This window comes from Podarcis pityusensis (genome assembly GCF_964106645.2).
Source record: "Podarcis pityusensis genome assembly, chromosome: 14".
Classification (NCBI taxonomy): Eukaryota; Metazoa; Chordata; class Lepidosauria; order Squamata; family Lacertidae; genus Podarcis; species Podarcis pityusensis.
In genome coordinates this window covers 33789712-33808541 of record NC_138039.1, presented here as the reverse complement: position 1 = coordinate 33808541, position 18830 = coordinate 33789712, and the positions used below count along the sequence as shown (strand labels likewise).

General features: G+C 44.7%; 1 protein-coding gene and 1 long non-coding RNA gene across 2 annotated transcripts in view; one reads left to right on the top strand and one right to left on the bottom strand.

The window, feature by feature from the left end:
* Positions 1-12595: 12595 nt before the first annotated feature.
* On the bottom strand, positions 12596-18764 carry LOC308462788. The gene is made up of 2 exons (XR_013979356.1): positions 18586-18764; positions 12596-13326 (listed from the first exon to the last, which is right to left on the bottom strand). It is a non-coding gene; the product is annotated as an uncharacterized lncRNA (long non-coding RNA).
* The window catches only part of PCSK6 (proprotein convertase subtilisin/kexin type 6), a 106618-nt gene continuing 105396 nt past the window's right edge, over positions 17609-18830 (top strand). Inside the window, exon 1 of the mRNA XM_080980337.1 lies at positions 17609-17811. The gene's annotated coding sequence lies outside the window, so the exon portion shown is untranslated. The remainder of the gene's footprint in view (positions 17812-18830) is intronic.

Sequence of the window (18830 nt, the reverse complement as noted above, 5' to 3'; positions counted from 1 at the left end):
GGCAGGTCCTGATTTGTAGTAATGTGCAGGGAATAGAGGCCTCCTAGACACTCTCAGCACCCTTAAAAAACACAGCTCCCATGATTCTTTGTTTTATATTGTTTTATGAGTGTCAAACTGGGTACTGTTGTAGATAAATTATATCATATTAAATTTCCCTTCCCAGTTGAAAGAATAAAACAGATGGGTCAAGCTGCTCAAAGTTAATTTGGCTCATCTGTGTAGGTTCATTGCTGCCTGGCTTTGAGAGTTTCTTTTTGTGCTCGAGATTAGCTTGTTTTCTTTTCTTCTTTCTTCTTATTTGTGCATTAACACGTTTTGCATATTATCTATGCCATAATTTTTTAAAAGTAAGATATTTAAGAGGCATAAATGGCATAATGAGAACAGCCCAGTCCAGAGTTGCTAACATTCACATAGATAGAAATGTTTGAAAAAACATTACAAATTGTTAATAAATATTGCATACTCGCAGTTAAATTACAACCTACTCATACATCAGAGCTGGGACAACAGCTTTTCTGTTTCTGGCATTAGTTTATTATCTTAACATAAAAACAAATTCTGCTGATGGGAATAGAGCCTGGTGATTTAGGAATTGCTTGTGGTCTGGTACAGTTCCCTTGACTTCAGAGAAGTTCATAACAGGTTATGCCTCATGTGTCTATAATAATTTCCTGACTGGGAGCAAGGTCCATGTGTGGTAAATGCCTTGGCTTAAATAGGATTTGTTTCAGCATGGAAATATCCCAAAAGCTTCTTGATCGCCGGGGGTGGAGGGAGGCTGGATGGTGAAAGTACATCCTTATCTCTCTGCTGTTCAGTTCCACAGAAGTATTTCCCGAAATTTACATTTTTCTGGTAGCACAATCTCATTGCAAATATGCAATTTCCTGCATTCTTGATGTCATCTCAAAGATTAGAACAACTCAGGAATTAAAAGATTGTTCTCTTCTCTTCAAACAGCTTGTACCGTTTGCATACCCCTCATCCTTTCTGCAGTTGTTATCCCTCATGTCACCAACTTTTAATTTTTCTGATTTATGGCTCAAGCTACATGTTACATTAGCTGTGCAGCTATTTTTTTTAAGTGTGTGAGGGTTGCTTTAAAACATTGTATGTGCTGGCCCCCATCCAGACAAGGACCCTTATGTGGGAACATAGGGAACTTTAACCAGCAGGTATTGGATGGCTTGGAAAACCCCACAGTTTACCAAAATACAAAAGGTTTTTTTGGAAGGGCAGAATCCAAACCGGGGACTCTCAAAACAATCTAATGAGGAATCGGTGGCCACCGACAGTCAGACTGACTGACTGGGGCCAATTGGGGTGGGTGGGATTGAGTGGCTGGAATCTTGAACATGAACACTCCATGCTGCAAACTTTTGCTGCAGGTCCCATTCAGAAATTTCTCTCAAGGTGGGCTTGTGGTTAGGATGGCTTGTGACTGCAGCTGTTGATTGTTTTGGGGGAGTGGACCATAATTCAGTAAAAGAACATGCTTTGCGTACAGAAAGTTCTAGACTAGATCCCTGATATTTCGAGTTAAAGCACGAGTGGGAAATCTGCGCCCCCCCCCCCGGTATGTCATTGTATTTCAACTCCCAGCAGACCCAGTCAGCATGGTCGTTCTTCAAGAATGATGTTTGCTGTGGTCCAGAAACATCTGGAGACCTTCAGGTTCCCCACCCTTGAGTTAAAGGTTCTGGTGTATAGGGTTGGGGGAATATGTCAGTTTCAGTTTCTCTCAGCTCCTCTTTCTTCCTTAAGTTCTGTTTTCCACCTGTCTACCTCAGTTTGTGATTTGTTTTTTAAGTCTTCATGAAAATTCGCCTGCATTTTAGTGCAGATTTCTTCTAATATGTGCATTTGTATGCAGTTTTACCTAATATATACATTTTGAAAAGCAATTTCCTCTATTATGGTGCATTATTGTATGCTGCTTTCATGACTATATGCAATTTTGTGCGCTTCTTACCTTAGTACAGGGCTAGGCAACCTAAGGCCCGGGGGCCGGATCTGGCCCAAACACCTTCTAAATCCAGCCCATAGATAGTCTGGGAATCACCGTGTTTTTACATGAGTAGAATGTGTGCTTTTATTTAAAATGCATCTCTGGGTTATTTGTGGGGCATAGAAGAAGAAGAAGAAGAGTTTGGATTTGATATCCCGCTTTATCACTACCCGAAGGAGTCTCAAAGCAGCTAACATTCTCCTTTCCCTTCCTCCCCCACAACAAACACTCCGTGAAGTGAGTATAGCTGAGAGACTTCAAAGAAGTGTGACTGGCCCAAGGTCACCCAGCAGCTGCATGTGGAGGAGTGGAGACACGAACCCGGTTCCCCAGATTACGAGACTACCGCTCTTAACCACTACACTACACTAGGAATTTGTTCATTTCCCCCCCTTCAAAATGTAGTCCGGCCTACCACATGGTCTGAGGGACGGTGGACCAGCCCATGGCTGAAAAAGGTTGCTGACCCCTGCCTTAGTATATGCATTTTTGTAAACTACGTAGCTGGAGAAACGCATTGCAAAATTCAGAGAAGTGCCGATTTCGACGCACATCTGTGTTTTGTTTCAAGTACCGTTTTGGAAAATGTGAATTAGGTAGATTTCCCTTTAAATGCAAATGGAATTGGATCTCTTCCTCATCCCTAGTGTGTATTAAGGACAGCATCTACTAGACAGAATAGACGGACCAATGATTTCTACTCAGATTAAGGCAGCTTCCTGTGTCCATTTTAATGGAGTATGTAGACACCATAAATTTAAACAGTGCTCCCCCCGGGGGTACTCAAGGGTACACAGTACCGGCATCTCTTTTTTTGTTGTTAAAAAGTATGGCACTTACTGTAACAACTTCATGGTGCGTACTGGCACCTATTTTTCTATTTTAAAAAAGCACTGCATTTAACGCACTATGATACCACTTTAAGGCCCCTATTCCCCCCCACAGAGCTACAGTTTCTAGAGTTTTCTGTGAAGAGAGATTGACTGCTAAACCACTCTGCAAAGTGTAGCTCTGTGTGGGGAATAAGGCTCTCCTAACAACTCTCAGCATCCTTAACGAAGTACACTTCCCATAATTCTTTGGGGGAAGCTATGGCTGATTAAGTGGTACAATTGTGCTTTAAATGGTGCGACTATGGCCTGATAACTATAGCAAAATCCCAATGCAAATGCTAGCAAGGCTGTCCCAAGACTCCCATTTTGTGAGTGCTTTTGGCAATGTGTGTGCTTTTGTTTTAATCGCTGCCCTGGGTATGTCTCTGTCCATCTCTTTATCTCTCCCCAGCCCAATCTTATCAAGTGCTTCCTTCCTCCAGGCCAATGTGACTGCTTTCGGTGTGATAGATCTTGCCCTCTGAGCTCTCTGGCCGCTCTCCCATCCATCTGACCAGCTGCTTGCTCGGTGATGGTTGTAATGAGCCCACTCATTCCTCTGCCTTAACCAGAGAGAAACTTATTTAATAGCCTCTGCCTCTGCCTATTATCCTGGCATTTCTGTTCAGGGATGAATTATTAGTGCATAGCTTGCGGCAGTCCTACATGCAGGCCCTCTCACTTGTTGCGGGCAAGTTTGTGACTCTTGAGGTGGGCCCTTTGGTTTAAAACTTCAGTGAATACACAACAGGATGTTTCTTTTGACTTTTTAGAGGCCTGAAATCTCTTTAGTGTCTTCATTTGAGATATCTGTTGGAAATGGAAGCAGAAATCAGCGATGTTCACTTATTTGTCCTATGACTGCAACAGAAATCAATCCAGGAAATATGACAGGTATTCACTGTAGTTGCTTTTCAGTCTGCAAATGATACATAATTGATTGCCCCCCCCCCCCCGCCCTTTGTACTGCATTTTCTTAGCAATGAAATTAATGGTGTGAAATAACATAATGATAACATAATTAAATTACAGCAGACAGGGGAGACTAATTACGTATATTGTGAGCATTCTTTTTATTTTTATCTAATATATATATATATATATATATACTGCTCGATGGTAGTAAGATCTTGAAGTGGTTTACAAAAAAAGAATACAATAAAATTATCAGCAAGAAACAACTATTTAAAACATTAAAAAATATATAGTTGAAATCAATAATAAGCTAAAAACTAGATTAAAACAACATTCTGAATAGGCTTGCCTGAACAAAAATGTTTTAGGCAAGTTCTGAAAAGTGTATGTGAAGACGCCTGCCTGATGTCAATAGGGAGTTCCAAAGTATGGAGGCAACTCATTGTCCAATTGGGTTGTATCCAACGTAGTGCTAAGTTACGTTATGCTTGTTCTGTTGGCAAAACATTTGGCAGAACATAGTTGCGTAAGAAAATGCATAAATGGGTTGATGGTAACTCCGTTGTGTAATACAGTGGTACCTCGGGTTACATACGCTTCAAGTTACAGACTCCGCTAACCCATAAATAGTGCTTCAGGTTAAGAACTTTGTTTCAGGATGAGAACAGAAATCGTGCTCCGGTGGCGTGGCAGCAGCAGGAGGCCCCATTAGCTAAAGTGGTGCTTCAGGTTAAGTACAGTTTCAGGTTAAGTACGGACCTCCGGAACGAATTAAGTACTTAACCCGAGGTACCACTGTAGATTGCCCAATCTGCACAAAGAGTTTCAAGTAGCACAACTGTTTAATTGGATTCCTATGTTGCACAACATTTAAACTCACCACTACACTAGGCTCAAGAGTTCTTGCACTGTGGGACAAAGAAGGTTGGATAAAGCATACCGTAGGTTTTGTCAGAAGCCGAACTGCAGCAGAACAGAAACAGTACTGTATGTGACAAACACCGGTCAGAACGAAAATCAATGCCTACTTAACACCCCTCATCCCCATTGGGCTTTATTTGGGGTTTCCCCTCTACCACCATTAGGTTTTTTAAAATGTACTTCCGCAACCATTAGAGTCCCCCCGACCCTGCTGATACAGTGGTACCTCGGGTTAAGAACTTAATTCGTTCTGGAGGCCCGTTCTTAACCTGAAACTGTTCTTAACCTGAAGCACCACTTTAGCTAATGGGGCCTCCCGCGCCGCCAGAGCACGATTTCTGTTCTCATCCTGAAGCAAAGTTCTTAACCCAAGGTACTATTTCTGGGTTAGCGGAGTCTGTAACCTGAAGCATCTGTAACCTGAAGTGTATGTAACCTGAGGTACCACTGTACCGCCTTCTTGTGCAAATTTGGTGCACATAAGGATCACCACTCACAGCCTGGAAATCAGAAATGGTGGGCATGATGTTGTCTCTCTCTCTCTATGGAGGTCTCATTTCAGTGGTAGCTGGTACCCATAGGCTGGAAGGCATGGGGGGGGGCAACAGTAGGTGGAGCCAGAGAGAAAGATGGGCAGAGCTAGAACCAATAATATGCGGAGCTAACTAATTCTTTTGAAGAGGGGGAAGAAGAGTAGGGGAAGAGGACAGGGCCAGCTTCTGGGCTGGTTATAAGCAAGAAGGCTGGCAGGTTAGACTGGCTGAGGGTAGACTGAAGTTGATGGGGCAGTGCCCCATTTGCCCTAATGGACCACGCTCCACTGTTCTATTTAGTTGTCACAAGAGCTATGTGCAGAAAACATTCAAGCAGAAAGTACACTCATCACCAGCACAACTGTGTGCGATGCTGCCAGTTCCCGTCAGAGCTGAGAGGACTGTAATTTTTTATTATTCAGAACTCGGCGGCTTAAAAAAAAAAAACCCAACTCCACGGCGCAGCAAAGGAAACCTGGGACTCTTATTTCTCCTACCTGGAGGATAGCAGGCATGCAAACGAGGCCCTCCATCTGCTTGTTCAAAGTGACTCCTTCCTTCTCGGCAACTCAGGTGGGTCTCCGAGGGATTTCGGAACAGGCAGGATGCCAGCCTCACTTGCAACAGATGCTGAGAGGTAACGGCTGCCCGTCCTGGCACACGCTTTCAAGTGTCCTTAAACTCACAAAGTTTCCCCACACCCTCTCTCGGAAATGTGATGCGATGAAAAGAAAAGCACCATATGCGCATGATGTGCTTTGGGGAAACACAGCCTTTGTGGCAGCTCCCAGATCTTTTCATCAGCTCCTTCGTCCTTCTCCTCGGCTTCTGAGTTTCTTTGTAGTGAAGCTGGAACAGGTGATCTTACGATATGCTGTATGGCGGAGCAGAATGTGGCCCTCAGAACTCTCACCAGGCCATACACCCTCTCCACAGCCTGTTCCAACCACTGGTCCTGCTCCACACTCTCCCCAAGCACTTTTGCCCAGCTGAAACGTGGCCTGATCCAACACACTGTATTTTTCGCTCTATAAGACGCACCAGACCACAAGACGCAACCTAGTTTTTGGAGGAGGAAAACAAGAAAAAAAATATTCTGAATCTCAGAAGCCAGAACAGCAAGAGGGATCGCTGCGCAGTGAAAGCAGCAATCCCTCTTGCTGTTCTGGCTTCTGGGATAGCTGCGCAGCCTGCATTCGCTCCATAAGACGCACACACATTTCCCCTTACTTTTTAGGAGGGAAAAAGTGAGTCTTATAGAGCAAAAAATACGGTAGCTCTTTTGTGTTCTTAGCTCTGCTGAAATTCTGGTAAAGAGCTAATACACAAAACATCTTATTTATAACGATAATCAGTGTAGGTGTTATAAAGTTGTACCCAATGCTAGTCTTGCTCAGAGTGGACCGACTTAAATTAACAGACATTAATCCTATTATTTACTCATCATCATCATCATAATTTATTTATACCCTGCCCATCTGGCTGGGTATACTTATTGTATTTATATCCCACCTTTTCCTCCAAAGATGGCAAACGTGGTTTTCCCGCTCCTCATTTAATTCCCACAACAACCTTGTGAGGTAGGTTAGGCTAAGAGGCTGTAGCCGGCGCACAGTCACCCAGAGAGCTTTATGGCTGACTGGGAATTTGAACCCTGGCCTTCCAGGTCCTGCTCCCAACATTCTAACCACTACACAACACTGGCTCACTTGGGTCCATTTATTTCAGTGGGATTACTCTGAGTAGCTCACCTACAGTCTCCAAGGTTACATATACAGTACAGTTATCCCCATATATGTTGAAATCTTGAGAAAATAACTCCTCCGAACTGGGTTGTTGAAATTCTAGTGTGCCTTCAGCATACAGTAGTTGCACGACAGTTGAGGAGCTGATTTCAGCAGGGATGTGGCAATAGGGACCACACAACAAAAAAATGCCACCACATACAACAAACCACCCACCAGAACAACAACAACTGTGGGCTAATGAGCTTCCACGTCAGGAATGGATATTATTGCGCAACAGACTTTCTGCAGAAAGAGAAAAAGGCAAATGAGGAAATGTGGATTGAAAATTAAATCTGGATTTAATGCAAAAAAGCACCGATTGGCATTTGATGACTGTGATATCACGTGGACGGTGCGAAAAGCTTTCGTGTATGAGCAGCACCAATTCCACAATAAACTTCCACTGCGAAGCATCCAGTACTATTGAAGCAGGAAACAGTTTCGAAAATAAGAGCAGTAATTCTCTTGTCAGACCAATTCTTTGAAATATAAGTCCCAGTGAGTTCCACAGGGCCTGCTCTCTATTCAGTTTGCACCGGGCAGCAGCTGTACAGCTTGAGGAGGCCACGTTTACTCACAAGAAAACCCCACTGCATTCAGTTGTTTACTAGGGATGGACAAATCTGCCAATTTCAGTTTCTCTCAAGGCTCTAATTTTTCCAATCCCAAATTCAGTTCTCCACATCAGATGATGATGATGATGATGATGATACGAAAATTCATTGGCATATTTGCACAAATTTATCCCAATATATACATTTTTTGTTGCAATTTTGACTAATATACAAAATTTCCCCTAATACAGTGCATTTTGTATTTTTTTTCCTTCACAAATATATACATTTATGTGTACATCTTTGTATATAGATTTTTGTACCCATTACTTGGTTAGTGAACTACGTTGAAAAATTCAGAGAAGTACAAATTTGGGAGGATGGCTGTGTTTAATTTGTTTGTTTAATTTAATTGTTTCAATAAATGCAAATTAGGTAAGCTTGCCTTTAAATGCTAACAGAATCAGATTTCTCTCCCCTCCCCCCTTCCTGGTCCGTGTGCATAAGATTATAGCCTCAATATGAATCTTCCTTGGTCATATCACAAGCCAATATTCAAAGAGCTATTAAAAATATATATAGATAATTGTACAATTTTCAGCCAGAAGAGGAAGAATGTCTGTTTCAAACAGTATCCTTGATCAATTTCCTTTTTGAAAAACTGCCTAGTTTTCTTTGTAATTGGTTACTAAGAGCTTATTAATTTGACACAGGTCACAATTGTGCACCCAAGTAGCTACCAGAAACAGCCATCCTAACACATAAATCATGTTTAATATACAGTATTATTTTTTCAATTTCTACATAATCTTAGTAACATATTAACTTTCCATTAAACAGTAAAAATTCTTTCAGATGCCTCATTTTGGGGCAGAGTGTAATTATGTTTAACAAGGACTAATAAGTCATTTTCAGAATAGAAGCACATTAACTCCCCCCTTCTCTTGCCCTCTCTGAAGGAGAAATGGATGTTTAATTTATCTAGGGCTTAATTTATCGAGTCCAACGTCGAATGTACGTCAGCTACAGCCCATGAATTTTGTTAACATTTCAATCTGTGTTTAGCCTGAAGAACTGCCAGCTTCAATAATGCTGTCTAAATTTTACTTTCTCTGTCTATTAACTATAATTTGAGTTGTATCGTATTTATTGAGAGAGAACTACCCATATCTCCACTCTGGATCTCAAACTGGGATTAAACACTCCAAGATGCAAATTCTAAAAGCCTAAGGAGAATGCAATTGTGGGGGGACTGTTAAATCTTGCAAGGAGTGCTGTCATTTCCTCCCCCTTCCCAAGACAGGCTCCTGTGCCATTAAATACTACATAACAGGGAGAAATTCAACTGGTGAAGCTTTCCTCACCACTCCATCTCCATCAACACTGGGGAAAGGTGCTGAAGGTGTGTGTTAAGTTCTTATTTAACATTAGAGGCTGCCGCTATATCCTGAATCCTTCCTTACACATACACATATCCCTGATGGGCCACATTCCCTTCTGGGCAAGCTTCTGAGGGCCGCGTGACAGTGGTGGGCGGGGCCAGAAGGGAAGTGGGCGGACCAACAAATGTAAATTTTACCTTTTGCACAGCAGGCTAGTTTCTACACACACACAACACACACACACACACACACACAACTCCATCCTGCTGAACTAGAGACATTATTGGCTCCATTGAAGGAGACATTCCAGACTGGGGAAAACACTTGAGGAGGGCCCAAAGCAGGGTCGGTGAGGGAGGGAGTTTAGTGGGCCACACAGAGAGGGCTTGAGGGCCGCATTGTTTGTTTTTAACACTTGATTGGAAGCCGCCCAGAGTGGCTGGGGAAACTCAGTCAGATGGGCGGGGTATAAATAATAAATTATTATTATTATTATTATTATTATTATTATTATTTGTCCCCTGGGCCTGAATTTCCACAGAGGACTAAGCAATGAGAGCAGGGGACGGAGGGAGTGTTACATCCTCTCCTTTTTGTTTTGCCAGTGCTTGCCTAGTTTAATTATTGCCACTCACTCATCCTAACATCTGTGTGCTCTGTGAAAATTATTAATGAAGATTCTGCTGTATTAAGGTCCCCCTAGCGGCCTGTCTAGAGAGGAGATGAAGCTGGCCGTCGCTTCTGGGGATTACTCAAGGGTAAATTAACAAGATTGCTCTCCAGAGTACACAGCATGCAACTGTTAAAATTTTAGCTTTAACCCCCCCTTTTTTATTTTATAAGGAAGAGCAAGAATTAGTAGGCCGTTTTATTACAGTTCTCAGATATATCAGGAACATAGGACTCTGCCTTATACTAGGTCACACCATTCATCCACCTAGCTCAGCATTGTCTACACTGACTGGCAGCTCTCCAGGGTTTCAGGCAGGGAACAGTCCCAGCCTTACCTGGAGATGCCTGGGTTTGAACCTTCTGCATTCAAAGCAGGTGTCTGCCACTGAGCTACAGCCCTTCTCCTGAAGCCTTAGCCAATGCAGCACATATAGGGTTGCCAACTGATCAGGGAGGGACCTGTTCTGCTCTTCTAAAAGCCATTGGTTCGGTAGAAATACCGTATTGGCCCGAATATAAGCTGCACCCGAATATAAGCCACACCTTTAAAATTCAAGAGTGGGGGAAAAGACAATACAGTGGTACCTCGGGTTACATACGCTTCAGGTTACATACGCTTCAGGTTACAGACTCCGCTAACCCAGGTTAAGTGCTTCAGGTTAAGAACTTTGCTTCAGGATGAGAACAGAAATCGTGCTCCGGTGGCGCGGCGTCAGCAGGAGGTCCCATTAGCTAAAGTGGTGCTTCAGGTTAAGAACAGTTTCAGGTTAAGAACGGACCTCCGGAACGAATTAAGTACTTAACCTGATGTACCACTGTACCCGAATATAAGTCTCTCTCTTAAAATTCTGCAGGTACACACACCTGTTCCATTTTACCGTATGTCTGTTTCAGCAGCAATATCGTAAGTGCCTATTTTTGTAAGATCATGAATTTAAGCCCCACATTAATATTTCACGGTCGGAATTTGGTAAAAAAGTGTGTCTTATATTCAGGCCAATACGGTAGGCAGGTTAGGCTTTTAATGGTGTGCAGAGAAGCATTGTCGTCTGCCTATGTCTACAGATCAAAACTGCTGCTAAATCCCCCTAGCCCCACACAAAACATTTAGAGTATTGGGCTAGATCAATATTCCGTTTCACATTTTAAGCACTTGCCTTAGCATTTATAATATTACAGAGATAGGTCAAGCTGCTGATGGTTTTGCCTTATGGAATAGCATTCCTCAAGGCACCCGAGGGCAGCAAGCTAGTTTAAGGCATGCAGGATAGGCTGTGGGGCACATGCAGGCCTGTTCTCCAACAGAAGGGAAGGCTTCAAAAGGCCCTCCGGCAGCTGCCGCCTGAGGCAGTTGCTTCACTCTGCCTCACGATAGGGCTGTCTGTGTTGATACGTTCCAGAGGCTGGTCAAGCTGCCAATGGCTTTGCCAGAATTCCAGATTCTGAGAGCTGCCTTCTGTTTGTTTTGAAACCTCTGGGGCTAAAGGGAATGATTCTACCATCTGTAAATACCTGTCTTTCGGGAGGACAGGTGAGCCTGATGAGCAAGAGCTATTTTTGACAGGGAACATATTGTGTAAAGGAGGCTGGGGGGATTTCTAAAAAGATGCTCTCTATTCCCTGCTCAGGAAATTCCACCCATCGCTCCGCGTCTTGCTGCTGCCGCCGGCAACTCAGCAGTACTCAGTGTGCAGTTCATTCAAGGGCACCTGTTGCCATTTCTCCTGACATTTATGAATAACACCTTTTACCTTGACTGCCTTTTGTCCTGTTCTTCCTCTTCTTTTTTTTTTTTTATTTAGCATGTTTTACCACACCTCTGTTTAGTTAAGGCAGTGCTGGCAACATAAGGACAAATCCATACTATACATTTTAAGCACATTCAGTGTGCATTCAAAGCACATGCTCACCCACCCACCCAAATCCTGGGAGCTGTAGTTTTTTCCCCTTACAGTGCTCCCCTGTCCAGCACCCATAACAAATTAAAGTTCCCAGAATTCTTTGGGGGAAGTCGTGTGTCAAATATGCTTTAAATGTACAGTGTGGATCTGCTTTCGTAAAGTGTTACTGTGTCACCTGGACAGCTTGCCAATGAAACCCAGAGAAAGAACCACAGCTGCTGGATGTTAAAAAATTAAAAAGAGGAGGAGGAGGCATTCTTCCTCCTTCTATCACTTATATCGAGGAGAGGGGGGCTGCAGTCCTCCATATATCCCTGGACTACAGCCCTCATCTTCTCTGTCCATTGGCCATGCTAGCTGGGGCTGATGGGAGTTGGAGTCTAATCACACCTGGCAGTCAAAAGTCCCAACACCCCTGCTTTAGAGAGTTCTTGGCAGCATGCATATAATAATAATAATAATAATAATAATAATAATATTTTTTTTTTAAATTTATATCCCGCCCTCCCCAGCCGAAGCCGGGCTCAGGGCGGCTAACAACAATAAAATAATACAACATTCTAAAATCATTTCATTATAAAATTAATTCAAATCAAATTGATGGCAACCACTGGGCTAGAGTTCTGTGAAGACTGCCAAAGGAGGGAGTCAGGCTGTGCCCTGGCCAAAGGCCTGGTGGAACAGCTCTGTCTTGCAGGCCCCGAGGAAAGATGTCAAGTCCCGCAGGGCCCTAGTCTTTTGTGACAGAGCGTTCCACCAGATCGGAGCCACAGCCGAAACCAATAACCAAATAACCCCCTCCAAAAGTCCTTTAACCGATAGTGACTTTCCAACAGTCAAGGCAAAAGGTCTTTTCAGCTCGGCTACCTCAGCTCCTTTTAAGTGGGTCGGGAATTGGAGGCTCAGTAGCAGTTGCTGGTCTATTCCTTCCATCACCCTTTCACAATTGGCCGTGCTGGCTGGAGATGATAGAAGTGTTAGTCCAACAACATAGGGAGGGCTACAGGTCCCCCACCCCACACCTGTGCCTTATATATTCCACAATATTTGTAATTGATTTAATTAAGCCACAAACTTCAAAGCTGGGGTTGCTAACGGATCAGGGGGGAAATGGCCCAGCCTACTCTTGTGCCTTTTCCAGCAGCTTAATTTGCAGAAATGTGGAGCTTTTGATGGAATGGAGACGAGTTAGCTGCTCATTCCCGCAGACTGGATCACTCTTAGAAGCTGGTAGTCCCTGGAAACAACCAAGTTTTGGAAATAACCAAGAACCTCCTGAAAGCAATGTCCTGAATCCGCTGCATTTTGTCGATTCCATTACTGAAGGCACACACATTTTTTTGTCTGTCTCTCTTTAGAGTCCTTAATGCAGAGGCTGCCGGTCTTTGTGGGTCCGTGGGCACATTTGCAAACCAGAGAAACTGTTGTGGGCACCGCAACCATGCATGCACAACATGTATGCACTGCAACCGTGAATGTATCACAGCCACACTCCATAATTGCAAGCCCACATGTGCATGCAGAACGGAAAGCTTTTTTCAAGCCTAATTTCAGTAGGAGAGATTGGACCCTGTGGATGCCAGGGAACACCTCTAAGGGTGGTTCTGTGCCCGCAATGCTGTATTGGTGACCAATGCCTTTATGTGTTTCGGCTTCCCTCTCTTTGGTGGGAAAGGATGGGGACCACTCAAGCAAGGGCTGGATTTCAGTAACTCCATATTGTGTTGCTAGCCATGGGAAACATTGCGATTCCTATCTTCTTCGGGAGGGCTTTTCTGTTTCGAGAAAAGGCAAGCAAGAGGTGACACAACAGAAGTATGTAATATTATTCATGGCATGGAGAAAGCGGTCAGAGGACAGTTTTTCTCCCTTTCTCATAACACTGGAATTTGGGAACATCTAATGTTGGAAGACACAGGACAGATGAAAGGAAATACTTCTCTGTGCATCACATAAACTATTTAACTCTCTCCCACAGGAGGCAGTGAGGCCAACAACGTGGATGGCTTTAAAATAGGATTGGGCATGTTCTGGGAGGATAAGGATATCAATGCCTACTAGCCATGACGGCTATGCTCTGCCTCCATGGTCAGAGACAGTGGTGCTTCAAGTACCAGTTGCTGAAAACCACAGGAGGAGACTGTGCTCTTGTGCTTGGGTCCCGCTTGTGGGTTTCCCACAGGCATCTGGTTGGCCACTGTGAGAACAGGATGCTGGACTAGATGGCCATTGGCCTCATCCAGCAGGCTGTTCCTACATTATTAGGCAAGGTAAGGTAAGGGTAAAGAACCCCAGGATGGTTAAGTCCAGTCGAAGGCGGCTATGGGGTTGCGGAGCTCAGCTCGCTTTCAGGCTGAGGGAGCCGGCGTTTGTCCATAGACAGTTTTCCAGGTCATGTGGCCGGCATGACTAAACTGCTTCTGGCGCATGGAGGACCGTGACGAGTGTTAGAGCGCATGGAAACACCGTTTACCTTCCTGCCGGAGCGGTACCTATTTATCTACTTGCACTGGCATACTTTCAAACTGCTAGGTTGGCAGGAGCTGGGACAGAGCAACGGGAGCTCACCCCGTCATGGGGATTTAAACCGCTGACCTTCCAATCAGCAAGCCCAAGAGGCTCAGTGGTTTAGACCACAATGCCAGCCCTGCTCCATCCCCACCCAATGTGGAGAAGTGGAACAGGCTTGGATATTTTGCATTCTTTTTGTACCCCAGCCAAGCTTCACCCATTGAATTTCTGCCTTTGGGGCCGCTGCCTAAAAGCTGAAGAGTTTGCAAACTCTGCAGCCTGGCGATGGCGAGCCAGACTTCTGTCACATCTAAGGAAGAGAGGCTGCTCTTTGTATGCTGCCGGTACAGGACCTCGGTGGTTTTCCACTGTATTTGCATCGACACCAATTTCCAGCGTGGCTCGTGGAGTTTCTTGGGGGTGGGGTGGGGAGGGTGAGCTTTGCACATGGAGCAGACTTTAAAGCTTTATTTCTTTCAATAATATATTGCTTCTTGGGACCAGAGCCATGGAAACGCACACTGAGTGTTTGTATGAAGGCAAAGGAGCAGAAGAAAGCCCAGGCTTTTTCTGTTTGCCTAAGGGAATCCATTGCAGGCCCGCTCTGTATTTACTGAGCACATTCTTTATTTATTTAACTTATTGAACTCGTGCTACTGAGGGTGCCATTGCCCACAGTCCGTGTGGCTTTCCCCGTCGCTCTTTTTATGAAAGGAATCTAGGAACCAGTGGCGTGTGGGTATGGGTGATAAATTTATCTGCTTCACGTTGGCAAAGGTTGAACTCGTGGGTGCTTGGGGTCTAAAGCCCGGAAATATACCCAAAAAGCCACTTGGAGATATGTGCACACTAAAACTTCAGACCTGCAGATCCTGCAGTGTGACAAAGATGACGATAGGGACAGGAAGCCAAGTCAGACCATTGGTCCATCTAGCTCAGTATTGTCTGCACTGATTGGCAGAGACTCTGCAGGGTTTCATAGAATCGTAGAGTTGGAAGGGACCTAAGGGTCCTTTCGGGAGACGTGGGTGGCGCTGTGGTCTAAACCACTGAGCCTCTTGGGCTTGCTGATCAGAAGGTTGGCGGTTCGAATCCCTGCGACAGGGTGAGCTCCCGTTGCTTGGTCCCTGCTCCTGTCAACCTAGCAGTTCGAAAGCACACCAAAAAGTGCAAGTAGATAAATAGGTACCACTCCGGTGGGAAGGTAAACAGCGTTTCTGTGCGCTGCTCTGGTTCACCAGAAGCGGCTTAGTCATGCTGGCCACATGACCCGGAAAAACTGTCTGCGGACAAACGCCAGCTCCCTCATCCTGTAAAGCAAGTTGAGCGCCGCAACCCCAGAGTCGTCTGCGACTGGACTTAACTGTTGGGTGTCCTTTATCTTTACCTTTTTAAGGGTCGTTTCAAGCACAGTCTTTCCCAGCCCTACTTGGAGATGCCTGGGGTTGAACCTGGGACCTTCTGCATTCTGCATGCAAAGCAGATGTTCTCCCATTGAGCTATATGGTACCTGTCCCTTTTCTGGGTATATGTATGAGACCCCAATGTTCTCACACCAAGGATCACAGCCTAAGGCAATGGTAGCTAATGTGATGCCCTTCTGATGCTGTGGACTGTTGCTTTCAACAGCCCCATTCAACACAGCCAATGGTCAGGGGGCACTCAGATTAATTTGTTGCAAGCCTTTGGTCATCACAAAGATGCAAACAGCATAGAAACACATTTGAGCACAGGTGGTTCCCAGCACACAGGACCCCATGCTGTACAACAAAATTCTGTCTGATCCGTTGAGCTGTGGAAGCAAACTTAGAAACCTTGCATGAAACATATTTATCCCCATCTATCAACAAATAACAGGCTTTCTCTTTATTATTCAAAAAAAGGAAGCTCTCTGGAGAATTCCTTTGAGAAATCTGTCCCTAGGAGAATCGTACAAGGAGCGATGGTGAACATAATGAACAACACTTTCCACCTCTCCCTGGCTGCAGAATGGTCATGGCTGATGGGAGTTGTATTCCAGCAACAGCTGGAGACAGTGCCTTATCATTAGGCAAAGTGAGTGGTTTAACAGCCAATCCCTCTTCCCAGGGAAATCTGAAAATTGTAGCTCTGCGCAGAGAATAGGGGACTCCTAGCAACTCTCAGCATCTTTAACTAACTACATTTCCCAGGATTCTTTGGAGGAGGCCATGACTCTTTAAAGTGGTACGATACACCTTTAAATGTATAGTGCGGATGGGCCCATACTCTTGACCTGTAACTATTCACCAGATGATGCAAAACTGGAAAGTGCTGAATTAGCTTTGGAACGAACGTCTTCTCTTTTGAAATTCACTGTTTTCTGCCTGACTGCAGTGACCCCCTGAATTCCTTGAGACGTGACAGATTCCTTCCTCTCAAGGCACATGCTTCTGAGAGGCTAATCACAGGATTAGATAATAAGATCTGTTTGCTGTGATTCCAATAATCCAGTCTCTGCTTTAGCAAAGTGAAAGGTAAAGCAAATCTCAGATAAAAATCAAGCCGGGGTTTTGAGTACTCGATACTTAGGAAAATCTGGTCTTAAGAGTTGAAATCTCCTCGGCTTTTATGGCAACTACTATTCCATGCTAAGTGGCAAAAAATGCAAGACTGAGTCTTTTGCTAACCCACTGCTTGGAGTAGCAGCATAAGTATAGTCTTATGATCTAATTCAAGGGTAGCCAAGTTGGCTCTCTCCAGTTGTTGCATGGCCAACAGTCAGGGATGTTTGAGACCATTGGAGGTAATCCATTAGGCAAGTAGAACGCTGTCCCACCAAGCTCAGACTGTCCTCAGCCAGTCCCCACCTGCCCATTTCCTTACTTACAACTAGTCCAGGCTGTGGCTTAGATGGTCTACCTCCTTGTCCTTGTTCACAGCGTTGCCCTTGGAGAGCTCAGCAGGGAGGAGGATGGAGACAAACCCAGAATTCACTAGCTCCACTTACCATTGGGGCTAGCTCCACCAGCCATGTGCTCTGGTGCCCCCTAGTGTTGGCCTCCCTGACTTTTTTCCCTATTCTTCCCAATGGGTGCCAGTTTCCACTGGTGGGAACTGTAATCCAACAACATCTAGAAGTCACAATATCAGCTACTCTGGGTGTTCCAGACAGGGACTTAAAACGGCAAATAGGTTGGTAACAAAAATTGGCAACTGGCATATTTTTGCAACGCTGCATTTTCCACAGAAAGGGAAAATCTGGATTCAATTTGAGAAGGGAAGAAAGATAGGCTGGCATTTTGATGCTAACAATGTTGTGTTGACACTTTAGCTGCTTCTACACTAGGCATTTAAAGCACATGCCTTCCCCCAAAGAATCATGGGGATTGTAATTTACCCCTCACAGAGCTACAATTCCCAGAACCCTTGACAAATTGCAGTTCCCAGAATTCTTTGCAGGAAGGTATGTGCTTTAAATGCATGGTGTGCACACAGCCTTTGAAAACTCTGCATTCATAAAGAGCAGCAATCCTCCAATAAACATTTATTTGAAAGCACCCTTTCCCTTCCTTGCTATTGCAGAAGGACCTCAGATTGCCATACTGGCTGACTCTAAGAATCTCTGCATACCATTGGCTGAACTGCTCTGACCTCCCAGAAGGACCAGGCAAGACAGGGTGTCCTAGGAAAGGAAGGCTGGAGAAGAATATAAGGGAGCATTTGAAAAAAGGAGAAGGAAAACTGGAAAAGGAACAGAGGAGAGCTGCAGAAGGAAAGGAGCTTCAGAGGTAAAGAAAGCTGAAATTCTTGCAGATACGAACTCTTTCACCTTGCCAATTTTTGCATCCCCTCCTCCTCTCCCCTCTGGAGAAGTATTTGAAGTGGTTTTTCCTTACCCTTAATTGCTTGGCTCACAAATTTCATTGAACTGTTTGCATCACACAGTGTGCCTCTAGCTTTGAATTGAAACATTCATGCAGGAAAGGTTATTATGATAAATATTCATTTCATGATTGCATCCACTGCCTGGGCTGGAACTCTGGATCCAGTTCGGGCCTGGCATCAGCACCTGGCGCCCCAAGGCCCCTGTAGCCCTTACAGGGTCCACTGATGAAGCCCCCACCCCCTACATCTGTTTCCCTCCTGCCTCAACTGGGGCACTCTGAGAAGCATCAGGCAGCTGTATTTAGGCATACATATCCCACCATGTCCCAACCTGGCATTACTCTGGGACATGGTGGGACCAGGTAGCTAGACCCAGCTGCCCAATCAGCACTCTCTGGAGGGCTGTCATGGCAGCCAGATAAACCCAACAGAACACACCCAAAGAGGAGGTGGCTCATCTGAGGACGCTTTGACCAGAACCTGCCCAAACCTGGAGCCCTCCCTGGCCCAGTTTGAGGAGATTTGAAATAATAACTAATTACTAACTAGCAGGAGATCTCCAGGGTTTCAGACAGCTGTCATTCCCAGCCCTACGTCAAGATGTCAGGGATTGAACCTCCGCATGCAAAGCAGATGCTCTACCACTGAGCTAAGACACTTTCCTCAGGGCCCAGTACCTTAAAGAGAGCAGAAAAAGACAACATTAGCTTCCATGACCTTTGGTTGTATAAAGCAACCTCTTGTCTGTTGCTTGCTATTCCTTCCCTGATTGCACCATCCCAGCAATTATGACACCTTTCTTCCCTAACCAGGAAATGGTCCTTTGTGTGATGCATCATCAGAGGGTCCTAGTCAGGCAGCAAATCAGACTCAGGACATCAATAAAACAACAGCCTTTCCCTTTGATGGCATGTTGGTATAA